Source organism: Canis lupus, chromosome 7 (genome assembly GCF_048164855.1).
Source record: "Canis lupus baileyi chromosome 7, mCanLup2.hap1, whole genome shotgun sequence".
NCBI classification, from domain to species: Eukaryota; Metazoa; Chordata; class Mammalia; order Carnivora; family Canidae; genus Canis; species Canis lupus.
In genome coordinates this window covers 52,609,663-52,619,421 of record NC_132844.1, presented here as the reverse complement: position 1 = coordinate 52,619,421, position 9,759 = coordinate 52,609,663, and positions in this window count along the sequence as shown.

The window sequence follows — 9,759 nt, the reverse complement described above, 5'->3', positions numbered from 1 at the left end:
CCAAGATTTGTGTTTGTTTGTTGCTTGTTTTTAGTCTTTTGTGGTCTATATTTTTTAGGTTTATTCTTGGGCCATAACTTATATACAGTAAAATGGGCAAATCTTGTGTACAGCTCAATGATTTTTATTATGTGTATACCCACCCGGTGCACCGTGAAGAACAGTCCCGTTGTCTCCAGAATGTCTTTAATTTTAGTGACTGACAAGACACCTGTTAACTCTATATCTGAAATGTCAGCCAATTAATTATCAGCTTATGTTCAAAGGTCTCCAGGACTCACTGTGTCCTACCTAATAAGTATTCTAAGTATAATCTGCCTAAACAAAAAAAAATTTATATATAGCATCTATTTGTATGTGAACATGCATTTTTAGTTATTTTACAGTTTATAGTTCTATGTGTTCGGTGTCATCATAGTGGGTAGATACATTGATCCTTAGTCAAGGATAAAAGCTGGTCATCTGACTGCTGGCTTTTGTATATATTAACAGGCAAAAATTTTTAAAAAAATAGAAATTCTAGATGAGGATCTGTTCGCAATTGTACAGTAAGAAATAATTACTTATTAACTTAAGAGTGCCTTTATCCCTTGATCATAGCTATCATTTTATTAATATATTGAAGGTGGTACTGACAATATTCTCAGCTCTGGAAACAAGTTGAAATTAATACTAAAAGAACCAGGATGCTTAGTTGAAGCAAACAAATTAAGCAAATAATTTCATTTTCAAAGTAAAAGCCCAAAGGAGTGGAAGTATGAAAACCATATCCTTGACTCTAACACACTTTTCTGCTGACTTCAGTTTCCTCATATAAAAGATGAGGAAATTAGAAAATTCCTAATGATTTATCCTATTCTAACATTCCATGAGCCCAAGGCAAACTTGGAAACTGTAAAGACAATTCAGTTTAAAATTAATCATGCTGTGGTCCTTGATACAGACTTCGTTTGCCTTAATGTCATAATCTTCCATCATGAAGGACATGTGGATATTTAATTGGTGTTTTTCTCTTTCATGAGGGCATGAGATCTCTGAGTAAAGAAAGGGTTTCATTTGTTATTCCCTACTCCTCTAAACTACTCTGAAAGAAAAATCAGGTTGTTACTGAAAAAAAAAATTTTAGAAGCATTTATAACACATCTCATACAGAACCTACCTGAACTTAGCCAAAGGCCTTCCTCTACTACTCACTCAGAATGAGGAAGCATATGTAACCTGATGAAGTAGTGGATCAATGGTTTCTATTATTGCTCACATTCATGCTTTCCCTCTGTATCCATTTTCTCTCCACCCAATTGTCTGATGGGCCTTTGCCAGTCTCCAAGCTAAAGAAACACTAGGGGGCTCCCTGGAGAGCAAAAACATGCAGGAAGATGGTGGGAAAGAAAGATTTCAAAGTGTATGTAATACTTCCATTTTCCATGTCCTAGGGACACAAAACTTTGGGATATTATGGCACCCAAAGGTACCATGATAAGATGATTTATTCTCACTAAATGATATGTACCTCTTTTCAAACCAATGAGTAATTATCATGTGTTGCAAAACCTGAAACCATACTCTGTGATTAAGAAGGAGCTTTAGGCATTCAGGAAAATAGCATATACCATTATAGAACTTTGGCACTCACTCAGAGGCCACAAAAAACCAGAGGTCAAAAACCCTACACCTCTAGGTACCAGAGCAGCCTAAGGAATAATCTACAGGTCCAGGCTTGCCCTGATGAAGCCCATCTGTCCTCTTCTGTTCTGTGGACTAGTCATAATCTTCTCCAGCTGCTGTGGTCTAGGGTCTTGAGAACCTACATCAGCAGGCTCATTTCTCTTTCTGGCTGCTCTAATTACTAGTTGTGCAACTGTGGGCAGCCTCCTTAACTACTCTGTACCTCAGTTTCCTCATCCTGAAAATTAGAAGTGGTATCTAGTTTAAATTTTAAATTTTTTTAAAGATTTTATTTATTCATGAAAGAGAGAGAGAGAGCGAGACAGCGACACAGAGGGAGAAGCAGGCTCCATGCAGGGAGCCTGATGTGGAACTCGATCCCGGGTCTCCAGGATCACACCCTGGGCTGAAGGTGGCACTAAACCGCTGAGCCACCTGGGCTGCCCTGGTATCTAGTTTAAAGAACAGTTTGAGTATTCAGTGAGGTAATAACCAGATTTTATATATATAGAAAGAGAGGGAGAGAGAGAAAGAGAGAGAGAAAGAGAGAGAGAGAGAGAAGTACCTGGCATGTAGTAAGCATTAAGTAAATGTTAACCACTGGTGTTGGTGGTGAGATGGTGGTAGAGGCATTAGTGGTTGGGGAAGAGTCAAGAGATGTTGGGGGGAAAGGGGAGCATGCACCCTGGTGCATTCTGTAACAATTCAATCATATTGAAGCCCGTTTCCACTCCCAGCAAAAGCTTAGATGGAACCAATCCAGGCATTTCTTTCAGTGAGACCTTGTTTGCTGCAAATACAATCGGCTAAAGGAGTAATACATTCAGAGAATGTTATCTGGCTCCAGTTCTGCCTGTGTTGAAAACCATCAGAGGCATGCTCCATGCTTAAGGAACATTATGGAAGAAGACCAAATGGTCTCTGGAGTTAGCCAGTATGTCTTATACTGACAGGAGAGTGTTCAGCATTTTCCCCCATCCTTTGCTTCCTGGAATCCTTCCAGTTAGACATGCTATAAAGATCAAAGTAAAATACAAGTAAAATACAGGAGCCAGAGGGCATTCAGTGATCCTGATTTGCCTATTAGGTTTGACAACATAGCTGGCCTGCTGACAATTTGTGATTCAAATTGTGATTCATTGTCATTGGCCAAAGTTAATTTCAGCAATTGGGTTTCTTAGTCCTGGAAAGGTCATCTCTGTTCGTTTTTGTTTTTTTCAGCCTTACTGAGGTATTATTGACAAATAAAACGTCATTCCCATTCTTAACTGCAAAAATTTCACTAAAGCTGTTTGAAGAGTTTTGCTTCAGTGCTTAACGATTTGCAGGAGAAAATCACCAAAAACTTACTGAGTAAATAACTCATTTACACATGAGATTCTCTAATAATAATCATTCTGTAAATCTGTCTTGATTTGTGGGCACTTAAAAAAATACAGTTTCTTATGCTTTTAATTGTGCCATTGTAATGAATGATGAAGAGGTTTAGACATATCGACTAACCAGTCAAATATTAGTGGAACATCTGTATACCTAATTCTCTTCTTGACCAGAGACTTTAGCTCAGTGCTGCCCAATAGAAATACAAGACACATATATAATGTAAGGTTTTTTCTAGTACCTATTTTTTTTAATTAAAAACAGTTTTTACTTTTGAGAGGTGAAAATTAATTTGACAATACATTTTATTTAACCCAATTTATCAGTTCAATATGTAATTGATATAAAAAGTATTTCTGAGATATTTTACCTTTTAATACTGAGTCTTAAAAAAATCCAGTGTGATTTTTATACTTAGCCACATCCCAATTCAGACTAGCCACATTTCAAATGCTCAATTACCAAATGTGGGTAGTGTCTACCACATTGGACAGCACAACTTTAGAATACAAAAATCTATCTCTTGAAATAGGTTATAATTTAACTTAAAAGAATAGCAACCATTTATTGAACATGTACTATATGCCAGACACTATGCTAAGCACTTTACTATATAATCTCATTTAATCTTTAAAATACTTTGTAATGTGGTTATATTTAATCCTCATTTTACAGGTGAGAGGACTTACAGCTTTAAGGATCCCAGAATCCCATACCAGTAAGGGATAGAGGTAGGATATAAACCCAGGCCTGTATGGCTATATTGAATACTCATTTAAGAACAAATGAGTATGTTAAGATCCAAATGCAGAATCTGACCCAGCAGACTCAGTAGAATTTATTTAAATATTAAACAAACAAGTAGGGCAGCCCCAGTGGCGCAGCGGTATAGCGCCGCCTGCAGCCCTGGGTGTGATCCTGGAGATCGGGATGGATTCCCACGTCGGGCTCCTTGCATGGAGCCTGCTTCTTCCTCTGCCTGTGTCTCTGCCTATCTGCCTATCTGTCTCTGTGTGTGTGTGTTTCTCATGAATAAATAAATAAATAAATAAATAAATCTTTAAAAAAAATAAACAAATATTTAGTATTTTAAAATATTTTACTTGAGTTAAAAAGACAGTGTATTATATTTTACCATAGTGCATTATACTTTTTCTTATTCATCTTACTGTTTAAAGTACAAAGAGACTTTCTCTGGACATGATGAATACCTTGTGTTAGTTTACAGATAGGCTAGTGTCTATATGTGTCCTATAACATTTGTTTATTCATTCATTTAATCAATTATGTGTCAGTTATGTATGGCACAGTAAATTAGATGTTATTTGTCATCAGCTTTTATTCTATCTTACCCTTCAAGTAAACTGTATATCATAATTTTGAAGTTTCAAATTATTTAAATGCCTATTTTTATTCAGCCAACAGAGCTTTGAGATGTGAATATTCATACTACAAATAATACTACCAGTATTTTATTATATGCAAGGTATTTAGGAGGATACCAAGATGAATAAGATGACAAGGTTACAGTCTAGTATGAAAAATAAGGCACAAGCATAAATTATCATGGGAAAAGGCAACATGTCTTCTAGGCGAGGTACAAAGTGCCGTAGGAGTTTCAAAATGGCAGATATGAATTTGGATGAGTGATGATGGAAAGCTAAAGAAAAGGGATAGGATTTGATCTGAGCCTCAACAGGTGGGCAAGATTTCCTGCAGGGAAATGTGACAGCAATGACATTCTAAGCAAAGTACAAAGGCAAGTGAGTTCATTGTAGGACTAGAAGCAGGGCTGCCTTGGACCTGACTATAGAGGACACTGACCAGCAGAGTAAGGCTGTGCTTGGTTTAGAATAAACACATATGCCACACACACACACAATGTCTCAAGGGCTTATAAAAAGCATTTAGTTGCTAATGATCTTTATTTAGATCTCTGTTTAGAATGAATAATTGTTTCACAGTTAAGACTCAGAGAAATTTAAGAGGCAGCCACCTCTTCCAAAACATCAGTAGGAGAGGAATACAACTTTGACATTTAGTTCCAAAACTTTGTCTAGTACAGCATGGAATAGAAAGGAAAATTATATTTGTTGAATCTTAAAACAAAGTATATATAAACTATACCTCAGTAAAGCAAAGTGTACATAAATTATGCCTCAATCAACTTTATTCTAAAAATCTAAGCAGAGGAAATAAATCATAAAAGCAGCATGACTGCATCCTGTCAGGTGGGGGGGATGTTGGGGGAAGCCAGTGCCTTTTGAAGTAAGCCAAACATCAGTTTTAATTGGCTCTATTCCATTTGCCTAAGAACCTACAGGTCGTATCCACAGCATTCACAGATTGAGTCTCATTGCATCCTCTACTCACTGAACATTTGACATCATAGGAGCAGAATCTGAAATGCTTGTGAGGCACTCTGAGATACAAGCTGCAGAGATGGTTGTATTGATCACTCACTTTCCCTTTATAGAAATATATTAAGATCACATCCTACGCTCTTCACCCCAATTTATAATCCATAGTTCACTTCCAGCACCTTATATTCTTCTAGCTCAATTGTGGTAATCTTTATATAAAAAGAAATACAGGCCTTCATTATCCTTCTTTGAGCCTTCCAATATTCCAGAGAGTGTAGAAAAACCATGAACACTCTAATTTTATATTTTAAGTACTACAACAATCAATCCAAAAATCTCTGAAAAGCTGAGAGGTGTAGTGTTTATCTCTTTTCCAGCCTTTCAACTGGATTCTTTGATGAGTCTCCAAAAAATATCTCTGATCTGAAACCAAACCCAGATGGATATTTTTCCTGGCCTGTTTTCAGCTGGTTAGCCACCTGTTTCTTTCTGTGCTAATATAGGAAGGGGAGATGAGAAAATGGAAGATGTTGGCACAAAGCCCTAGAGGTCTGGGGAAGGTGGCTTTTAAAATAATCATTCTTTATTCACTGCCAGGCTCCAATGCCACCTTCATTGATTGGAAATGCAGAGTTGTAGAGGCCATTTAATTTAAAGCCACAGTTCATAATCTAGACAACTAAAGTCCAGAGAAATTCAATTATATTCTAAAATCTATACACTTAAAATAAATAGGTAGAGAAATGCTCAGTACATGACAAGACCCCAAAAGAAAGATAGGTTTGAGCAAACCAAACTCTTAGAATTGCAAAATAGAGTTATTGGAAGGAATAAATTAATGCACTGGTTAAAAGCAGAATAGACAAATATGAAAAGAGAATTAGTAAACTAGAAGGTGGAGATAAAGAAATTGCCATAATGCAGAAGAGTAGAGGAAACGAAAAATATAAAGAGCAGTTAAGGGAAATTAATAGTACAATGAAAAGTTTCAATATATTTAATGGGAATTCTAGATGGAGAAAAATTTAGAAAATAAATAATATGTGAAAAATTTTCAGAATTGATCAAAAATAAGAATCCTCAAAAAAAAAAATAAGAATCCTCAGATTAAAGAATTACAATGAACCTGAAGCAAGGAATATGAAATCATATCTTCCCTTAGACACACTGTAATGAAGCCCAGAAATATGGGGAAAATATTAAAAGCAATCCAGGGATCCCTGGGTGGCGCAGCGGTTTAGTGCCTGCCTTTGGCCCAGGGCACGATCCTGGAGACCCGGGATCGAATCCCACATCGGGCTCCCGGTGCATGGAGCCTGTTTCTCCCTCTGCCTGTGTCTCTGCCTCTCTCTCTCTGTGTGACTATCATAAATAAATAAAAATTAAAAAATAAAAAATAAAAAAATAAAAGCAATCCAAAAAAATTTTTTAGACTGGCCACAAATTTCTCAACTAGAACAACAAAAGCTAAAAAACAATGGAATAATATTTTTCAATTCCCAAAGAAAATAACTGACAGCCTAGAATCCTATACCGTGCTAAACTGTTATTAAAGAGTTAGGGCAAAATAAAGACTTTCAGAATAACACTTGAGACCTTTGTTGAACAGACTATATTTGTCTGTTAGGGCTGCCATAACAAAATACCACAGGCTAGATGGCTTAAACAATAGAAACTTGTTTCTCACAGTCCTGGAGGCTGGAAGTCCCACATCAAGGTCTGACAGGGTTTAGTTTCTGGTGAGAGCTCTCTTTCTGGCCTGCAGATGGCCACCTTCTTGCCGAGTCCTCCCATGACCTTTCCTATAAGCATATGTAGAGGGAGAAGGAGAAATTGAGAGAGAGAAGGAAAGAAGGGTCTCTCTTCCTCTTCTGTTCCGAATAATAGATTCATAATAGTCATATTTCAGTCTCAAAAAGGTAAGAAAACTTTATTATTATTGAAACCTAAGAGAAACAGAAGAGGAAAGGAGACTATACATAGATGAAGGCAAGAAACGATAATAAGACAAAGTTACATCAGATCAGATACTTACAGCATCCAGCCTCAACTGGGGAAATTCTGTGGAAACAGCAGGTTAGAGTACCGGTTGAGAGGCCTGGGCAGGGCATTCTCCCTTCAGGTGAGACTTCCAACTGATCGTCCCCATAAGGGCCATATTCATATGGCAGACAACAGGGTTTAAAATTAAATATTTGTTCACCTACATGCAGTTTGGAGCAAGCTATATTTCTATGTTATCATGTTTCTGTATTTTTGAGGACCCTGAGCTATAGGTGTCTGCCTCCCCTCCCTGATGCCATTCTGGGGGCCAGCCCAGACTGAAGCAGGAGGGGATGTGAGACAAAATTGTAGCTCTTGGTGTCCAGAACAGAAGGGCCAGTCTGACCTGGAGGCTACATAATATATTTCAAGGAACTAGGCTCCCAAGGTTATTCACACAACATGAGTATCACAAACGATACTCCTTAGCCTGCTTGTGTATATGCTAGTCCAGGTGGTTGGTTATGTGGGACAAATCACAAAAACATCTATCCCTACAGAACATCTTCTAAAAAGGGCACCAGTCCTATTGGATTAAGACCCCATCCTTATGACTTCATTTAACCATAATTATCTCCTAAAGACCTTTTTCCATATATAATCACATTGGGGTTTGGGGCTTTAGCGTATGAATTTTGAGCAGGACACAATTCAGTCCATAGCAAACTCCTATAGGATAATTTCAGAAGGAAGGAAATTGAATACAAAAGTAAGGGGAAAAAAAAAAACAAAGGTAGGCAAAGAAATTGGTAAACACAAAGGTAAATCTAAAAATCAGTACTACTAATAACTAGTTTGGAGAGGGCTAAAACTATATGTAAACAAGTAGCACTGTCCAATACTACTTTCTATAATGATGGGAATGTTCTATATCTGCTCTGTCCAATATGGTAGCCAATTGCCACGTGTGGCTCTGAAGTACTTAAAACATGGCTATGCAACCAAGAAAATTTTTAATTATATTTAATATTAATTTCAACTTAAGTAGCTGTATGTGGGTAATGGCTACCACATTAGACAACACAGCATTACACAATAATAACACGGCAAGTGGCTAGAGCAGATCAAAGGTAAATATTCTAAGGTCTTTGTTTGGAAGGAGAAGGGACATTTTGGAAGGAGTTATTCATATTAAAAACTTAAGGATAGGGCAGCCCCAGTGGCTCAGCGGTTTAGCGCCGCCTTCAGCCCAGGGCCTGATCCTGGAGACCCAGGATCGAGTCCCACGTCAGGCTCCCTGCATGGAGCCTGCTTCTCCCTCTGCCTGTGTCTCTGTCTCTCTCTCTCGCTATGTCTCTCATGCATAAATAAAAGTCTTAAAAAAAAAAAGATAAAAACTTAAGGATAGAAGCTAGAAAAATTGAAATTGAATGTATCGTTTCCAAATTAGTCGAGGGAAAGAGGAATAAAGAAAACACTATTGATACACAGAAGATAGGAAAAAGAGATGGAAAAAAAGAAATCAAAGCATAGTAAATAGAAAGCATAAGAAATATGATAGAAATAAATAAGAACTATACCAGTTTCTTCTTATGATAGAATACAGAATTTTAATGGAACCTCGTATATCCAGGGCATATTGAGTAAAAAAAAAAAAAAATCAGGTAGAAAAAGATATGTACAGTAGTAAACCTTTTATGTAAAATTTTAAAACATAAACTAGTAGTATTTATGTTTTATTAACATATAAATATGTCAGCTATAACAATATGCATGGAAATGAATGACACAACTCAAATTTAGAAGAATGATTTCCTCTGGAGGAGGGTCAAAGGACAGGGAGTAGATCTTTAGTTGAATCTAAATATTTTTAAGAAAATATTTGAAGCAAATATGACAGTGTCAACCTATAAAATGTGGGTGGTGAGTATCTGGGTTTTAGACTATATTGTTTGAAACTATTTTTCATAAATAAAAATTCAAGTTCAAAAAAAACATATCCACCCAGATCCTTTCCTCTTTTCTCTGTGTTAGACTGTTTCTATCTGACTCATTTAGGTCTTAGGACTTGAACTTGGTTTTTTGCCACTTAGGAAACTTCTATCCACAAAATAATAATCTAACATAACAAGTCCTCCTCACACCATAGGACCAAGGAGCTAGACAATCTAATTCCACTGGAAAGTTCTGTTTCATTAGGACAGGAGTCAGAACTTATTTGGCACTGTTTCTATTAGTGGGATGAGTGAGTACTCTTGGGTGCCACTGATGGCTGTGGGGAAAGAAGAAAGCAGAGAGAAGTAAAGGAAAAGAATAGGGGGAGGAATTGGGGGAGGAGAAAGAGTTATGGCAGAGGGCTACCAATTGA